The sequence below is a fragment of the Chionomys nivalis genome, chromosome 23 (genome assembly GCF_950005125.1).
Source record: "Chionomys nivalis chromosome 23, mChiNiv1.1, whole genome shotgun sequence".
NCBI lineage: Eukaryota > Metazoa > Chordata > Mammalia > Rodentia > Cricetidae > Chionomys > Chionomys nivalis.
In genome coordinates, this window is record NC_080108.1 from 32,795,804 (window position 1) to 32,815,800 (window position 19,997).

Sequence of the window (19,997 nt, forward strand, 5' to 3'; positions counted from 1 at the left end):
TTAATCACTGCCTGGCCCATTAGTTCCAGTCTCTTATTGGCTAGCTCTTACATATTGATCTAACCCATTTCTAATATTCTGTGTAGCACCATGAGCTGGCTTACCAGGGAAGATCTTAACCTGCGTCTGTCTGGAGTGGGAGAATCATGGCGACTCCCGACTCGGCTTCTTTCTCCCAGCATTTTGTTCTGTCTACTCCGCCTACCTAATTTTCTGTCCTATTAAAGGGGCCAAGGCAGTTTCTTTATTACTTAACCAATGAAACAACAGATAGAAAGATGACCCACCTCCATCAATATATATATGTTTAATGTATTTTTTCTTTAGATTGGTTGACATTAATTTATTTCTTTAACAATAACAGACTCTGAGGTTTTATATTCCATTTGGCTCAATTTGGAAGAGGGCTTTTATCTCACAGTCCATTCTTAAATCCAAACAGCTGTTTTGTAGCACAGTCTAGTATATATTATATTTTATATTTAAATTACATAAAAGTTTATAGTTCTATGTTACAAATATATAAAATATATAATAGTTGTATTTTTACAACATATTATAATATTAACTCAATTACATTAAAAAGATACATGAATCCACTTACATAAACTGTTCACAAAGATTAAGCAGCAAGATGTACTTGGCAGACCAGAGACACAATCAAAACTATCCTGATGAAAATGGTTGATGTATGATAGACGGTATCTGGCAACTCCCTCCGATGACCCTACTCAATTAGCCAGCTTTCACAAGGGATGCACCGCTCTTTCCTCTTTTGTGGGACATCTATTGTGGAAATGTCTATCACATTGTGGTTTGATTTGTGAAACTTGAAAGTCACTGAAAATTTTAAGCTGTAAAGTAAGCAGTTACTACACTCCCCCCTAAGGATCTTGATGGTCTCTAAAATATAGCTTATCTATAACCTTTCCATGGCTTTCTTCTTCTGTAACAACATGGCATCTCATTGAATCAGCGTACTCTTTCTCTATATATTTGACTGGATTTCCTGGATGACAATATTCTGTCTTTCCATAGGCCAAATATATTTTTTATTAGCTGATGGTAATAAAACCTATTCATAGTAAACAATGGGGAAGCCCACATCCTTTCTCGTTTCTCTCTAAATTAAAAGGAATATTTTCACTTTAACATAAGAAAATGACATATAACAATACAGAAATCCAGCAAGAATTGTTCACTCTATTAATCTTTTTACATTTGGCAAATTAAGGAAAATATTATTTATGCTATCTTTGAAAAGCTAAAGTTTTATTTCTAATTTATCTTTTATCATAGCAAAAGAAAACTCTAATTATAATTATCTGTTTTCAACACTATCAAATACCACAGAAGAATCTTATAATACCTAAGTAAACAGGAAGCACATTCAAAATAACTTCCAAAACTCTAGAATTGACAGAGACTTTTACTTCCTGGACAGTTATTCAAACTTCTTCTTTAACATTTGGACTCTCATCTACAACCGACAGGCCCATGGTATATATTTCATGAAGCAGAAAATTTGAAAGACTGTTTCAAGTACATTGGCAGTTGCTAGTCACTTTCTTCTGGTTCTTGCAGAATATCTAGAAGAGTCACGAAGCATGAACCTTAAAGAAGTTTTTCTCCTCTTTTAGCAATTTCAGCAGTCATTTTTCTGTGGCTCCTACATGTATACTTAATACTGTATACATTTAACAGTTCAGAGAAGAGCATTTTCTGCCACAAATGGCTAGCTTCTTCACATTGAAGCAAATTCTATAATGAGTTTTTTCAGTGCCCATCATTCTCTTGAAGTGATGTTGCTGCCAAAAGTCCCACTGTTGATTAAGGTCTTAGTTCTTAAAATCTTTTTAATGCCATATTCTGTAGGTCATTGAAGTGTTGAAGATTATTTATCTAATCAGCTATATCTTTGAAAATATAAAAAACTTAAATAACACGACAAAAATTTATTTTACTTATATCTTTTCATCTATATTTCTGAACTTTATATTACATTTAAACTAGCTCCTAAAAGACAATACCTTAAACAAGAACAGAAGTACCATAAACTTAAATTTGTATCAGTAAACAAGATTCATACGAATGCAAAATATTCATCTCTATATCATATTCTAATTTAAATGAAAACAATCATTTTGAAAATTTGAATGTACTGTTCTCCAATGTTCTTCTTGCCGTTTTTCGGTCAATTATTTTTTAGGGTTCATAGAGACCTTTTGGTGTGTCTTGCTTCATAAACCACAGTAGCCTGGAAATAATGCCCAGGTTCTCATCTTCAGAGGAAATAAAAGCAGGATTTCTTTTCAAAAGTAATATAACCTGCTTTTACTCTCAGCACTCAGGAGTCAGAGGCAGGAGTATCTCTTACAGCCTGGACTATAAGAGCTAGTTCCAGCAAATGCTGTAAAGCTACTGAGAAATTCTGTGTTTAAAATCAAAAAATAAAAATAGAAATGTTCTTAGTCCCAAATTTTGAAGGTTTTAAAACATATGTTTTTGTTTAGCTTAGTAGTCCCCAAGACCAAATGTCTCTCAACACTCAAAAAAAAAAATCAAATAATTCACAGTAATATACATAATCTAGACTCTCTGTGTTTGTTCCATCTTTATGTGGCTTAGTTTTTTTCACTATATTACTTTTATCATTTATTTTATTATTTTTAATACTTTTATGTATGAATGTCTCTATTCTTCATTTTATTTTTATTTATTTATTTATTTATTTATTTATTTATTTATTTATTTAAAATTTCCACCTCTTCCCATCCTCCTATTTCCCTCCCATCTTCCCACACCCCCTCTCCCTCACTCTCCAGTCCTAAGAGAAATCAGATATCCTGCCTTGTAGGAATTCCAAGGCTCCCACCTCCATCCAGGTCTAGGAAGGTGTGCATCCAAGCAGACTAGGCTCCCAAAAAGACAGTACATGCAGTAGAATCAAAATCCAGTGTCATTACCATTGGCTTCTCAGTTGGCCCTCATTGTCAGGTACATTCAGAGAGTCTGGTTTGATCACATGCTCATTCAGACCCAGTCCAGCTGGCCTTGGTGAGCTCCCATTAGGTCAGGCCCACTGTCTCTGTGGGTGGACACACCCCTCTCAGTCCTGACTTCCTTGCTCATTTTCTCCCTCCTTCTGTTCTTTATCTGGGCTTTGGGAGCTCAGTCCAGTGTTCCAATGTGGGTCTCTGTCTCTATCTCCATCCCTCGTCAGATGAAGGATCTATGGTGATATGCAAGATATTCATCAGTGTGGCTATGGGAGAAGGCCAGTTCAGGCACCCTCTCCTCTGTTGCCCATGGACCTAGCTAGGGAAATCCCCTTGGACACCTGGGAACCCCTCTAGAACCAAGACTCTTGCCAACCCTAAAATGTCTCCCTTAGTTAAGATTCCTTCTTCTTGAATTTTGCATGCAAATGGATGGAAATAGAAAACACTTTACTGAGTGAGATAACCCAGATTCAAAATGAGGAATACGGTATGTACTCACTCATAAGTGGATTCTAGCTATAAACAAAGGACATTGAGCCTATAGTTTGTGATCCTAGTGAAGTTAAATAAGAAGGTGAACACAAAGAAAAATATATAGTTCTCCTTCTATCTAGATATTGGAAGTGGATAAGATTGCCAGACAAAAGTTTAGTAGGGCGGTGGGCATGGGTTGGGAGGAAGGGGAGATGGGAAGAGAGAAGGGAAAAGGGGAGGATTGGGGAGGGCTTGGGGGAATGGGATAATTGAGATGGAGGAAGGGTGGATATGGGAGCAGGGAAGAAGATATCATCATTTTATGTTTTAAACTATTTCATTCTTTACTTCTCTAGAACCATTTGATTCTTAATTCTATGCACATTTTTAAACTATGACCTGTTCAGTGGTTTATTTTTGAATGAATCTAACTTTATTTCACATGTGTAATAATTTTCTGACAGGACAGTTTTCTTATTTTTAATGCAAATGTTGTCCCTGTGGCTTTACCTGTTGTATCTTCCAAGTCCCTCATGGCAGAGGTATGTTCACCACCTCTAAGCACTGATAACTGCTCCAGCTCTAGGGACACAGTAGGCCTTTGTCACGGTACAGCAATTTGTAATATGCTGCTCGTGAACACCATTTACAGGCTCTGTTAAAGAACCACCCAAAAGATCTAGAGCCATTTCTGCTTCGAGTATGAACCAGGAAGCCATCTCCTAAGGAAGTCATGCCTCTACTCACTGCCAACAAATAAAGCCCTTTTTAAAAAGATGTGACTACCAAGAAGCTGCAATTGACTCCCTTTTATTTGGGCCTAGAAGTGGTTAAATAAAATTTCTTAAGATTTATGTTGACAAACATTGTCAAATTTTGGACCCTATGATATAAGTAGAGAATCTGATTTTTGTTTTCAATGCACCCAAATAATCGTACAGAAACTATAACGCTGTTTGGCCAAAGGCTCAGGTGTATTTCTAGATAGCTCTTACATCTTAATTAACTCATTTCTGTTAACCTGTGTATAGCCACAAGACTAAGGTTTACTGGCATCTCCTTGACTCTACATACTTCTCTATATCTCTGTTGTAAGGAGTGGTTGCTTGTTCATCTGGGCCAGCTGGCTAGCTCAGCCCCGAAATAACTGCACAGAAATTGTATTCATTAAAACACTGTTTGGCCAATAGCTCTAACTTCTAATTGGCTAACTCTTACATAGTAGCTTAACCCATTACACTAATCTGTGTATGGCCACATGGCAGTGGCTTTCTTGAGATTCTAACCAGTGTCCATCTTAGGCAGAAGATCCATGGCTTCTATTCTCTCTGCTTTCTTCCTCCCAGAATTCAGTTGTCTTTTCTGCCTACTTAAATTCTGCCTTATAAGCTAGGCCAAAGCAGTTTCTTTATTCATTAACCAATGAAAGAAACACACAAACAGAAAGGACTCCTAAACCATATCTCTGTTTGGATTTTCTGCCTGGCTATAATCTGCACTGCCATAGAGCATAGCTGGTTATTTATTAGCCAATGGTAATAAAACTAATTCACTACATAGATAGGAGAATCCCACATCAAGACATGAGTCAACGATTCTGAAGGAGATCATCAAGTTTACCATAGGATTTGTTTCCATTGGTGGAAGTGAGGTCACTGTCTTTATTGGTTCATATTCCTGTGCAACATGAATGCCCACACTCCTTCAATAAGGTACAGGAGAGCTAATACAATTGTCAGCAGAGTGTCTTCCTACAACTAAGATTTTGGCTATATCCCATTTCTCAGCTGCTCATAATTATAACCAAATCCTGAATGCTCATTGTCCCAGGCAAGGAAGACTATTCCTTATATCTGTATGAGAAAGCCCTGGGAATCAGAAAAGTCAGGATTTTAAAACAATATGCACTAGAGAGTTTAAACAATGTAAATATATGCCATGTTTAGCACCACTGTTACATATGCTGTTGCTTCCTCCTAAGGCCTTCACTATTCAGGTTTTTTAAATTTGTTTTGTTTTGGTCACACTTTAATCATTGTCCTTTTTCTTAGTAGTTGGTTGTTGCTTTCCTATTTTTTTTCTTTTTCTATGTTGTGTAGAATCTGTCTGATTATTTAAAAATAAGAAACACAAACCAATGCAGCAATATCGCTTCTGAAAGCTGAGCACTGATTGTATACACCATAATGTAAATCCCTGTTTTAATACGCTTATAGGATGTAACACATCTCCTATGCATTTAGAGTGGTAATGAGCTTATGCTCACAAAATAAGATGCCTGAAAACAAGATGCTGAACTCCTGACTGGGAAGCCCAGTGTAACAGAGAGCAGGTACCTGGAAGGAAGAGAACACTTTTGTAAATTGCACTACATGGTGATAAAGCTGCAATTATTGAATTCCATGCTACTGAGGAAGATGCAGATGTTTCCTTAGCAGTGTGGATAATTTCTTGCAGAAAATACTTTTCAACTGAAAAAAAGTATCTCCACGACAGTCTAGCAAATTAAACAGTTACTACATTATAATGATATTAGGTAATGAGTTACATAAGGACAAGTAATGGAAAGGATCAATTTCAGTTACAGTGCTTCACTCTTAGTGGAAGGCTGATTTTTGTCTAGAAAAATAACCTTTAACCCAATTAAGCTAATGCAATGTTAACTAAGTTACAATGAAATTATAACATTAGAAAGAGACTCACCATTACTCAGAATGCTGTCAGGGTACTTTAGAGAGTGCCAAGTAAAATTTTTGAGCAGGTACTGGTTCTAGGGTGTGGATGAATTACAAGAATAAGAGTCATGTTGATAAAGAAAAATTTTAATATATTTTACAAGTTTTTTTATCATTTCATCACAAGGTAATAATTATAAATATTGGCCCATAAAGAAGCAATTTAATGTGGAATTTAATCTCTGAATCACAATTTTTCTTATTTTTTCCTGTTTTCCTATTTTTTAAACAATCCTGTTGCTAGCTAGTGTCTCCTCCCTGGTTTTCCTTCACTGATTTTTACATTAAATTGAATTAATTTCTTTTCTATTTTCTAACAAGACTGCAACCTTTACTCCACACCTCCTCCCTCTCTTTCACTTAGGCCCAGCTCTTAATCTGCTCCTCCACAGCATTCTCAGAATATGATGCAACTTTCTCAAGGACACCAGCAAATCCTGGCATACCAAGTTGCTATCACACCAGGCACCTCACCAGTATTTAAGCAGGAAAATGCAGTATTTAAGCAGGAACAGGTTTCAAACTATCAGCCTAAGCCACCAGGACAAATCATTCTCCAACTGCCAGCTCTCTCACAAATCAATCAATCCTCACAACTATCACAAATAAGCAGAGGATCTAGGTAGTATTTTGAAAAGTTTTGTATGTTTTCTCTAATATTTGTAAGTTTTCTCTAATATTTCATGTCAGAGCTAATCATTAATGATATTGGTTCAAAATGAAGTAATCTAATTTTAATTTGCAGAACATAATTGCTTACTATTTTTATCTCATTTTTGAATTTTGCTATTTTTTAAGCATCTAGTTTCTTATTTGCATTTTTTACTTTTATGACACACAAATGACCTTTTTATCTACTTATTTGGTCATTCATTACTTATTCATTTATGTAAATTTGTCTTGGCAAGGTTTGGAAATCTTTTTTCTTTTATCATGTTTGTCCAGTTTAGACATTGCACATTTTTTTTTCAGTTCTCGAGACATGGGGAGTTCTTTGTCCAAAGGCCAGTTTTGCCAAGCTCCAAGTGAATTGTGTTCAGTGCCCCACATGCTATGGGGAATAGATCAGTGCTGCCAGGGGGATGAATGTTTGTTTCCCTTATGTTCCCCTTGTTACTTAGCTTGTCTGGGGTCATGGGCGATAGGTTCCCTACACTTTACTTCATAGTTGGTGTTCACCGATGATTGGGTACAAATAATCGTCATCATTCTGGTCTGGGTTACCTTACTCAGAATGTAATTTTCTAGTTTCATTCATTTGCCTGCAAATTTCAAGATGTCTTTTCTTATTTAACCACTGAGAAAAACTCAATTGTTTAAATGTACCTTCATTTTTTTTTTATCCATTTTTGGTTTAATGGGTATGGGTTTATCTCCATGCTGCTCTTATTACATTATATGTATGAGGATGATAGAGGAAAAACCTGGGCATTTGCCCACTTTTTTCTCATTATCATTTACTCTTCAGAAATGATAATTTAATATTGGTGTTTACAGAGGAACATATCATACTTGTGTAATTATTATACAATGATCTTTAGAGTGGTTAACAGTGTTGTCTGTGAGATATAGTCATTGTCTTTTTTTTTTTTTGCTTTTATTGTTACATTGTAAGCATAGAGAGTCAGCAACTTGCTCATTTGGAAATTTAGAAACCTAGCAGACATTTTTAGAATACTAGTTTTCTAAAGCATGCATTTTGGTATTATGCAATTCCAGAAAAATTGAAAATAGTGGAAAGAGGAAATTCTCTTAGTATTCATGGACAGATAAGCTAGAATGGCACATTGCAGTCAAAGGATAAATCCTATCTCATATCTTCTATTTTCATTAATTATCTGCACTAAAATTGTATTTTATTAATATGTACGTACATTTGCCCTAATGAAATTTCAAAAACTGGAAATAATGCATGATTCTTTTAGTATATCCAGTGCTCAAAATCCCGGTATGCCTACCGGCAGGGCTATTGAAACCAAGCCCTTATTAGAGCGGCAATTTTTTTCTATTTAACTAATTGCAAAGCACAGTTACAATTATTTTCAAGGTAACTTGCCATGAAATATGCTTATGTAAGAAAGGATGTCTATAAATTCATGGACACACAGTTTTCCTCCATAAATTCTGTATTAATAAAGATAGAAAAAATGCTTAAGATTTAGTGCTGATTATGAGATTTGGAGAGAAATCCTAGCATTTAAGATCTAAAAATGTCTGGCGGAAATGAAACGAGACACGAGACATGAATGAACCAACGTAGCAGTTTATTAAGAGGGTTTTGTGATCACAGGCCTAGGGAAATGGTGTGGACAGAAAGGAGGAGGTAGAAATGGCACGATATTCCTAGCACATGAGCAAAAGGGGAAAGACGTGCCTACATCAGAGGCTGATGACAGGGGATGCTATGCCTTGTGCCTGCATACAGGGACTTTTGCATCAGACACTGATGCAGCAGATTGCAGGTGACCCACGCATGCGCACACAGGGTGTACAAGTGCCAGTTCTAGAACCTGGAAGTTCATCCTTATGGGTGGCTAGAAGAATTACATTTACCCTTTCATTTATTATAAAAATTTGGGCGGGGGGTTGAGGATCTTAATGGGTAGGGAATGGGGCACAGCAAGGTCTCTCATAACTGCTTCATGCTGACTTTGTGGGCATAGAGGAGTTTGGGATGTCCGATCATGTCTTGTCTGATCATGTACTGGGTTGGCTGATTAAGACTATTTTGAACTCGGTCAACTGGTAGTTTGGCCCTTGCAAGATGCTGGAAAGACAAAAATTGCATTTGGAAAAGATAAAAATTGGATCCTAGTGATTAATAAAGGGGAGGTTTATGATGGGGGGATGGTTAGGGGTTCCTGAGACCAGGAATGACAAAGAAAGAATTAAATGATACTTATTTCAGGTGAGTCTGGTCCATTTAGGTGGGTCAAACTGGCTCCCTGGAGCTTATAAAAATATCTTGAAAAGAAATGTTTTTGATATATTAACCATGTATGATTATGACAATAGAGTGCATCATGGCATTACTTCAACGTCCGGGAGTTACTGCTGCAGTCAGTGATGAGCCTGCTATGTTAAGGTTTGTTTACCACCTGGGCTTTTGACAGTCCTTGTGCCTCTGGCTCTATGTTTGATGTTGGTTCCTGTAATAACAGCTGGGTGGTTATTTGGAAATTTAAGCATGACATTGGAGCTATATGGAGAAGTTGTATATAGGAATAAGAGGAGAAGGGAGAGTATATTGACACAAGCAAGTTGAATAAGGTTGGGGTCTTTATTTTCTTTGAACTGGAGTAAGAGAGGCTGAATTTGGTGTCCTCTTCAATGTAAGGGAACAGGGTCCTGTCTGAGTTACTGTATATGAGGGGTCATCTTGAGCTGGAGGAGTAAATGGTTTAAGATGCAACAGGTGAATCCAATGCGGAATTCCCTCGAGCTGGGCAGCTGTGGGAGTCAAAAGAATTACTCTGAGGGGACCTTGTCATTTAAGGGAAAAGGGTGAGGGATGTTGGTCTGGGGGAGAAAATAATACCTCATCTCCTATTTTAATCGGTGGTGGGCATGTGTTAACACATGGTTGAGGTAATGAGTGGTCGGTAAAATCCCACAGTAGCGAGCATAGTTGAGATAGTAGGGGAGTAAGCAGGTGATCAGGAAGGGGAGAGGTTTTAGGTGAGAGACGGGGGGTTAAATCTGGCTGCCCATACATAAGTTCAAAGGGTGAGATGAAAAGGGGGCTTTGGGGAAGGGCCCTAAGCCTAAGGAGGGCCAGAGGCAAGAGTTTCACCCATTTGAGGTGAAGTTCCTGTGACATCTTAACAAGAACATTTTTTAAGGAACAGTTAGTTCATTCTACCTTCCCTGAAGACTGAGGGTGGTATGGGGTATGAAAATGCCAAGGAATGTTAAGAGCCTAGCCAAGTTTTGGGAAATCTGGGAAGTGAAATCAGGGCCATTATCTGACTGAAGAGAGCTTGGGATTCCAAACTACAGGATGATTTCTCGAAGAAGAACATCAGAGACTGTCTGTGCCCTCTTATTAGTGGTGGGAAATGCTACAACCCACCCAGACATTGTATCCACCATTACCAGGCGATATTTAACTTTTTTGACTGTGTGCATATGAGTAAAATCCAACTGCCAGTCATTTCCTGGAAGGGAGTCCCTGGCCTGGTTTGTGGGAAAAGGAAATCTACAGTATTTCTTCTTGGGATCTGACTTTTGACAAATTTGACAAGAGGCAGTGATAGCTTTTAGGAACTTTATGTCCTCAAGGGTGGGTTGAGGTGAGCCTTAACAAAATGAAGTAGAGCGTTGTTATTAGGATAAAAGAGTTGATGTAGGTAGGACAAAATTTGTTGGGAGTCAAGGGGTGTCTGTAAGAATGTGGGCTGTACTGTATGAACCCACTGAGATGATTGAGGTGGTTTTGGGCTTTGCAATGCTGCTATTTTAGCTGCTCAATCAGCCCAATTATTTCACATGGTTATAATGGAACTGTTGGTCTGATGAGACCGACAGTGAATAATTCCTACCATTTTGGGGAGATGGGAGGCTTTTAAAATGTCCATAATGTAACAAGAGTTAGTTAGGGATCCTCCTTTCATCGTAAGAAACCTGCGATCCTGCCAGATAGCCACGTTGGACAGGAGATTTAGGGAGAGACAGTGAGAGCAGGTCAGAAGCTACAACCTGTCCAAACAGGTGTTGGCTGTATGGAATACCTGGGGAAGGAGAGTTCGGAAAAATTAGTGTCAGGATCAGTCCAGGTGAAGGCAAAGATGTTTTGAGATTGAGGGCTGAGAAGAAAAGAGAAAATGCATCCTTGATGTCTAGAACTGAGAAGTGGGAGGTTCCTGGAGGAATACTGGATAGAAGGATGAGAGGATTAGGGACTACTGGGTGGAGAGGAACCACTGCAGTGTTAATGAGCTGGAGGTCTTGAACCAGACTATAAGTTTCATTAGATTTTTTTTTTTTTTTTTTTTTTTTTTTGATTTTCGAGACAGGGTTTCTCTGTAGCTTTTGGTTCCTGTCCTGGAACTAGCTCTTGTAGACCAGGCTGGCCTCAAACTCACAGAGATTTTTTTTTTAACAGCCAATATAGGTATGTTAAAGGGAGAAGAGCTGGACAAAGTAGCTTTTTTTCTTAAAAGGTCAGAAATAACAGGCTTAATTCCCTTAAAGCTTTAGAGAGAGAGAGAGGGTACTGAACTTGGGTAATGTACTTAGTAGGGTCCTGTAATTGAATAAAAATAGGAGAATGGTGTTTAGCAAAGGAAAGATTTCACGTGTGCCAGACTTGGGGTTCTACTTGGGAGGCTGGTAGAGAAAATGACGTTTTAGGGTCAGAAGGTTGGTGAGCGAGGAGAAGTAGGCGTGGAGCTGCTGGCGAGTCTGGGGTAAGGTAAATAGGAGGAACAAAAGAAATGGAGGTTCCTACCTTTGTTCAAAAATCCCTTCTCATGAGAGGTACTGGACAGGTTGGCATAACTAAAAATGAATGAGTGAGATAAATGTCTCTAAACACACAGTTAAGTGGTGGAGTCTTTTGAAGTAGATAAGGCTATACCCCTACCCCGACAATAGAAAAACTAGAAGAAGAGGTAGGGCCCCAGAATTCCCTCAGTACCAAGTATGCTGCTTCGGTGACCAAGAGAAAGGAAATGGGCTGTCCCAATATTGTGATGAGTACCCATGGCTCCCTATTAGAGATGATGGTAGTGGTCAGGTCAAAGGATCCCGGGCAGCCACATTCATCCATTGCCAGACCTAAAAGGTCAACTTGGGAATTTTCTGGGTTTGATGTCTCCATGCCATTATGTGCATGAGGAAAATTTACTGGCCAATGACCTTCCCGTGACACCTTTAACAAGGTCTCCTAGGAGTAAGATGAGGATTAGGGCATGCTTGGGCACAGTGACCGGTTTTACCACATTTGAAACAGGAACCATGTGACATGACAGCAAGGTCAGTTCAAATTGGGTGGTCTGTCACCTCCGCTGGTCGGGAGGCCGTGGCTACCACGTGACAGTGATTACAGGCATTGTCATTTCTCACATGGTACACCTTAAAAGCCAAGTCTACAACTTCTGCCTGTGGGGTCAAGAGGCCTTTCTCCAAACATCTAAGTTTAGCCCTAATGTCAGAGTAGAACTGATTAAAAAATGCATCATAAGTAACTGCTTGCCTTCTGTAGTTTCTGGATCTGAGTTATTATACTGTAACAGAGCCTTTGTGAGGCATTTCAAAAACGCAGAAGGATTTTCCTTTGTATCCTGAATAATCTCTTATAGTAAGCATAATTTAGTGGCTTGAGGGCAGCCTTATGAAGATCTGCCAGGAGGCAAGTCAAAAACCAGTCCCTAGTTAAGACTCCACCTGGAGTTTACAATCCCAGTGCGGCTCTTGCTCTGGGACTACCTCTGCCCTGGGAGGGTGGGAGGCAAGGGTCTGGTGAATCTCTTCTGCATGTTGCCTGGCCTGCTCCCAAACTCACCTGTGTTCTTCAGGAAGTAGGTTATTAGATAGGATGATACAGATGTCATGAAAGGTGAGATTATAAGATTGAGTAAAATATTGGAATTGTTTTTTGAATGTGGTAGGATTAGATATATAGGGACCCAGTAATTTTTCTATATGAGAGAGGGCTCTGAGAGAGAGAATTGAGCATGTACCCTAATCAATCCATCCATGCCAGCTACCTCTTGCAACGGGAGAACTGTAGCAGCCTTGGCTTGGTTAGGGTTAGGATCCATGGCGGTAGCGAATGTGTGAGAGGAGGGGTAAAGGTGGGTGCCAGCACAGGGAGGCTGCGCAGCCAGGCATGGAGAGGAAGAGCAATTTAGCAGGGCTGTAGGAGAGCAAGCAGGTGGGGTGGGGAGAGAGGGAGCTTCAGAGCCAGCAACTGGAGGTGGTGAGGCAGCTGAAGCAGTGAAGTTAGTGTGCCGAGATCGAAAAGGTGGAGGTTCGTTAGCTGGGTCCAGAGCAGAGATATGGGATTTTTCAGGAGCAGATGGCATAGCCAGAAACATGTGAGCATGTGAACAGTTTGCAAGGACAGAGGAATTAACCTTAGAGCTAAGTAGAAAAAGGCCTGGATGTAGGGAATCTCCTTCCATCTGCCTGTGCACTGGCAAAAAATGGATAATTGTGCAAAATGACAGGATTCAAGTTGCCGTTAGGCTGCCATTTTAAATTCCCCTCTAAGGCATACCGGAATGATTTTTTTTGAACAAAGATGGGTAAGTGTGGAGGTCTGTAGGTAGGGCATTAAGGCCTGAGGTTTTAGGGCCTCCGAATGGAATCCTAGCGGGGAGGCCGCATTGATAGGCTTAGATGGCTTTCTTGCCATGTTCAAGGCCATGAAAACCCATGAAACAGTGGCACCTCAAGGCCTACCATGGGAACATCTTCCCGTATAGATTCAAATCGGCATAAATACCCAGGATTCATGGTCAAGCAGAGCATCCTCTTACCATGAGTGGGATCTTAAGGCCTAGCTAGATCTGGTTGCGTAACTCAGAAACCAGAGAGGCTTAGGGCCACTCTGTCCAGTGTTTACGATGAGGGAAGAAAAGAAGGGAATAGAAATGAAAAAAGAAAAAAAAAGATTAAGAACTGAAGGACTCTGGGCCTTCAGTCGCCGGTGGATTGGCCCAAACACGAGCTTAACAATGGGGAGCAAGCTGAAGTAGAATGCCAGTGAAGGGAACAACCGAGGCCTTGAAGACCATGGTTGGGGGCACCAGAGGGTTGCCAGGAGCTAAACAGTCAATTCCTTGGTTCAAAGAAAAAATTAAGCTGGCCAGAGTGTGAACAGTCACCATTAGAAACCATTGTTGTTTGGAGGGGCCGGGCTCAGGCAGATGGAACACATAGGTCATTGTGGAGAAAATCCCCAGTGGCTATTCTGGTCTCAGGAGTCCAAGGCAGGTTCTGGCCCCAGGATAGGGGCCTAGAGCTAGAAATTCCAGCCCTGGGATAGGGAACTGGGGCAGGCGAAACTCTTGAGTCTCTAGAGTCTCAGGTGGCTAAAGAATTACAAGATCTAGTTGATTTTTAAAATAAAAAATTATAAATTATTATATAGAGAATAATTTATGTATACTGATTACATGTAAAAAACAAAATAATTGATGGATTTTTCTTACAAAGGTAAATGTGCAAAGACATATAAGCTTTAAAACAAGCAAACACAAAAGTTAAAAATATAAATATATTTAAATTTTTATTGAAATTAATTAAGATTTCATAAAGAATTAACTTCTTTATCATTAAGATACTGTGGCCTACTATATTACAGTTGGGTCTATGTGTAATAGGGTTTCAAATCTACATTTATTTCTACAATAAATCCAATTCATCGAAAATACTCTAATCAATTTAAATGTATTATGTGTTATAATTCAACTACATGAAAAATTATAATTATATATTATATTTGTGAATAATACATAAAATTTTATATGCAAAATATTAAATTATAATTTGACTGCATGAAAAACACACATAAAAACAGGCAAAAAAACAATCACAAAGAATCGGAAGCAGTACGTACTTGGCAGCACAGATTCACAATCCACATAAGGAATAGAGGCTTTCATGTATATAGATAGATTACAGACAAAAGCTGCTGCAAGCTCATTAAGACAACCTGTCACATTTTGCCAGTTTTGTCGGCTGTTAACCAGAGGCAAAACCCAGGTAAATAACATTTTATCCTGTTTTCCACTGTCCATTGCTCTGCTTCTTTTCCCAGCACACAGGGTGGAGGGAGACACAGATGACTCAACAGTTCTGGATGAGATCATCATGTTAAATGCAGCCCTGTGCTTTCTGGTCCTTGGTTTGAGATCTCTCTCCTCATTGGTTCCCTGATGGCATAAAAAGGTCTGATCTGAGGGATTTTGCCAGTGGGGCTTTGACTAAAGTCCTGCTAAAAGCTGGACTTTAGTCAATGCCCCTTGTAAACAACCCCAGATAAAAAATGTGTCGCAGAGACCTGCAGGAGACAGAAGCAATAGGAAAAGCAAAAAATCTACGAGCTTACTGATGCTCTTCCTAAGAGTCACCTGTTCCTGTTTGCGGTGCCGGAAATGTGCTCGAGTTTATGAAGTCACTGCTTCATCGGTAAAACCTGTGATTTCTGGGTTAGTGTTGTAATCTACATTTTCTGAAATGAAGATTTTCTTAGCAAGTCTATACCTGACAACAAAAGGGACTTACTGATATTATGTGCCATTGGAGGCCCGCACTAAGATAATTGCTATCTCAGCAAATTGCCTCAGGCACCTGGGAATCTTAATCTCAAGTGTCTGTTTCCTAAATCAGTGTGTTTAGGACCTCTGACATGGCGTTTCTGAATGTGATACCTGTAAGCTGCAGTCGGCGGCACAGTATCACAATCAGCCATCCGCAAGCAGAAATGGAAAATTTCAGGTACATAGGCAGGATATAGACCCAAGAAGGTGATATGTGATCACCTCCTAGTTACCTCACAATTATTTCCGTTTTTGATAATTGGATTCTGGTCCTAGGTAAACTACATTATTTCCTGCCATCTAGTTTCACTTCCTTTTTTTTTTTTTCTGCCAGAGCAAACATTGAGATGAGAGAGAGAAATGCGTCAGCAGCTCTGATGCAGATCTCCAAGGTAACCACAGGCTTTGTTCCTATTGGTGGAATTGAGATCACTCTCCTCATTGTCCTGGGGACAATTTGAATGCACACACTTTTTCGGTCAGAGGCAAGGAGAGTTATTAATATTGTTAGCATAGCGGAACCTTCCCAGCCAGGCTCAGTTTATATGCCAGCTCTCAGTTGCTAATGTTTTTAACCAAAACCGGAATGTACATTGTCCCAGACACAGCCCATGTTAATTAGCAAAGTCAGGTATTGGTGTATTCCCAGAATTCAATTCTGAGTCACCTGTTATGGTCTGTGCATCAAGTCGGTTCCTGCTCTAAAACCTCTCCTCTTTAAACTTGTGGCACCACTGTCTCAGTCTTGAAACACTGCAGTATCTGAAAAGAAATAATTCACTTCAGGTTTTAGCATCTGACAAAGTCTAGGGGAGTCATGATCTCTCCTCTTTTCTCTGAGTTCCATTGTGAAAATGGGAATGACATTGCAGGTTTTTTTTTCTGCATAAAAACATAGGCTCACTGAAAATATTATGTAGTAACACTTGAAAGCACTTCTGTATCTCTTACCAAAGACTCTGAATTAGAATAAGTTATAGAAGAGGAACATACTTCATATCACTATTGCTTTTTAGGTTCTTACAGGCTCAAATTTGCTGTTTTGGTTGACACAGTCTTTGTGTATTTCATATAAATGCTCTTGTACATGACACTTTCACACTTTATGCCCATTCCTAATTATAAAATCAGACAGCATGATCTTTTTTTGAAATCAAGTATTTATTGATGGTGGCAGTGAGGTATTACATACTTCCCTTGAAAATTATTAACACAATGATTTCTTTGTTACTGTGTGTCTTGTTCTTCTATGCTTTGAATAAGTGCAGATCTTATCTTGTATCTTCCATCTCAGACTCTAATTGAATATGTCTGCTACTAATGTTGAGACTGGAAAACATTGGTACTTTGTAATCAAGAGCCTTCATTTGAATCTATTACAATCTTTCTGATATCTTTAAAATATAAATGTATGAAGCTTTTAATTAGGTTTTAAAGACATGAAACCTAGGAACATAATACCATACAGCCTCTTATTTTCTATAGAAAGAACTTCCCAATTCATCATTATGTTATTTTCCAACTATTGCTGAAGAAGTATCTCTGATTAGGGTCAAATCATGCTGAGATATATGAACATATAATTATTTCAGTAAGACTCAGCTTTTTTTCTATTTTACTCAGGAAGAATAAAATATATTATTTTTATGAAAGTCTGTCAACATTGTAGTCATACATACCTAGCCATTAATGCTATTTGAGTTATGCCTTCCATCATATAGTCTTAATAACAATATTTACTTGAATTCTCTCCTGATTTTTTGTTTTTTTTCCACTATGATAAAAATATATCTGAAGACTTCTATTTTCTCGTTTCGCTCATGTAGCTAATGAGAGTGAAAAATTTTTGTCATGCTAATTTCCAGATTAATCTTCAATTATAGCTCAAGTAGTCAATCCATTTTAAATTACAGATAATAACATATGTGTTAATATTCTATGATGATGAAATTATGTAGGAACTTCCAAAATAGCTCCTTTCCACCGTACTGGCAGTCGAAAGGGTTGGTGAATGTCCAGTTTTGTAACCATGACTTTGCCCAATAAACAAATGAAATAACACACTACTTGCATCTGAGTGAGATAAAGCTGATATTTCTTATGGTATAAGGAGTTCAGTTTTCCAATATCTCTCCTAATATAGTATGAAGCAGCTCAATTACTTTCACATATTAATATAAATTTACTTATGTGTTCATGTATGAGAAAGACTATGCATAATTATATTTATGATATACTTCTTTGCTTAGAATTTCATACATATGTATTGTTTTTATGTTATTTGATGCTCTATTCTGCTTCTCCTTTAAAACAATATCTATATTAAAAATGTCAAAAAATGCCAGTACATAATAAAATTGTTATATTTTATTGTGCACATAAATTGTATACATCAGTATTCCACACTGTATACACATTGTTGTGAATTTTGTAACCAATTTAGCATTGACTTTTTCTAATTCAAAGGCCTACACAATGTTACAGAACAGTAGAAAATGATCCTTTCTATCTTAGTGTCCAATATTTGTCAGTGGCTTTTCTGCTAATTGGGTTATTTTTAAAGAGTTTTCCAACTCTTTTAGCATGTCAATATTGCATATCATTGTGCTATGCATTTTCATCTTTTCTTTGCTTTCATTTAATTTTAATTGTCTTTTAAGAATTATAAATTTCTGCTTTTTACCACCTTGTCCTTATTGAAAGATACTGTCTTCACAGCATATATCCAGTTCTTTTTGACATAAATTCTCTATTTAAATTGCATGAAATATTTTTAAGTCAACAATAGTGGCAAAATTTTGAATTCATTAGCTAACCTCTGACCAAACTTTTAAATTTTTTGATACTTGAACAGTTGTAGAATTGTATAGCAATGCTGTAAATTCATATTTTCATTTTTCTAGAAGTTGGAGCTAATGCTTCCTATGGGTTTAGGGATAAATATATAGGACAAAGTTAGGACAGATAGCTGTTCATTATTAGTCTGTAAAGACTGCTTCATTTCTAAAAGTGCCTCATGCTTATCTCTGTTATCACACTTTTTCAACAACATACATGAAAAAATCCTGAGTCCCAATGTCCAATAAATAGATGTATCACTGTAACTATATAAGCCTTGCAGAATACCATCCATACTATTAGCAACAAAGTTACTAAAATTTTCCATGGTATTATTGTGTGCCTTTATATATTTTTTAAGATTATTGATTTATTAATTAATAAAATATTTACCTGTTATGAGGCCCAGTAAATTGTTTTCAGTGTAATAATCTTTATTGTCCAGCTGGTGTTGTTGTTGCAGAGTCACAACCTGTTGCTGTGAACAGTCCTGAGCCACTTAGGTTTCTCAGCCTTGATGATGGTTAAATACTGAGAAATATGCTTTGCTTGACAAATTAAAAATAATTGAATTAATTCCATACATGGAGAAAGAAACCCAAAACCCAAAAGCCATGAATCTGAACTTGAAGTTTCACATGTTGCCACATGTCTGGGACACAGCAGTGAAGGCTAGGGGTATGTTCCCAAGTTGCCTTAAACAGTTCGCTTCACAGTGGTGGTGGTTTTTACAGAATAATGCTTAGTAGGTAAAGGCATGTCAAATGGGTAGTGTGTTAGATTTCCTGGGCTGTGGAAAGTTTAGGCCTTTCAGCTGATCAACCCAGTAAGTATGGAGTTTGGATCCACGTGGGGTGCCAGATGAAGAAGGACGCTAAAAAAGAAATCCCAAACTAGCTCAGAACTAAGTATAATAAGTTATTTATTTAGGGGTAGACTCATAGATCCCAATCCTCTGCTAGAACAGGAACAGCAACTGATTTCCGCAGATGAAAAAGAGGTGATGCACGCTTTACATCAGCATATAGAGTATAAGTTCACAATCAAGTGGGAAAGTATCTTAAAGACTACGGCTGGTAGGAATTCCTACAATATCATAGTTGGTGAGTAAGTAGAGTACAATCTTCAAGTGGTTAACAATGTGGTCCGTCATTTATAGTCACCATCTTACATTTTTCCCTTTATGGTTACATTGTAACCTCAGACAGTAAAGTAGCACTCTCAGTCAGCAACATGTCTGTTTGGAAATTTGGAAAGCTAAAAGATAATTTTAGAACCCTCATTTTCTAAATCAGGCATGCTGGCATCATACAATTCCAGGATATTAGAAAAGTGTGAGTAAAGGAAGTTTTCTGAGTATACATGGCCAGGTAGGCTAGACTGGCAAGTTTCAATAGAAGGGGAAAACTTACCTCATAGATGATAGTCTTCATTAATATCTGCATCAAACCAGCATTTTATTAATATATAAGTACATTTTCCCTAATGAATTTCCAACAACTTGAACTAAATGTATATTTATTGTATTCTATTTAGTGCTCAAAATTCCTATATTCCTTGTGCCTGGACTAATGTAGCCAAACGCTTTTTAGAGTGGCTATTTACTATATTTAGGGAAACAAGAAAGACATTTAGAATTATTTTCAGGTTAGCTTGTCATGTATTGCACTAATGTACCC

At 37.9% G+C, this 19,997-nt stretch overlaps 1 long non-coding RNA gene across 1 annotated transcript in view; it reads left to right on the plus strand.

Annotated features, from left to right (window-relative positions):
- The window catches only part of LOC130865375 (uncharacterized), a 70,280-nt gene that overhangs the window by 49,406 nt on the left and 877 nt on the right, over positions 1-19,997 (plus strand). The window lies entirely within an intron of this gene.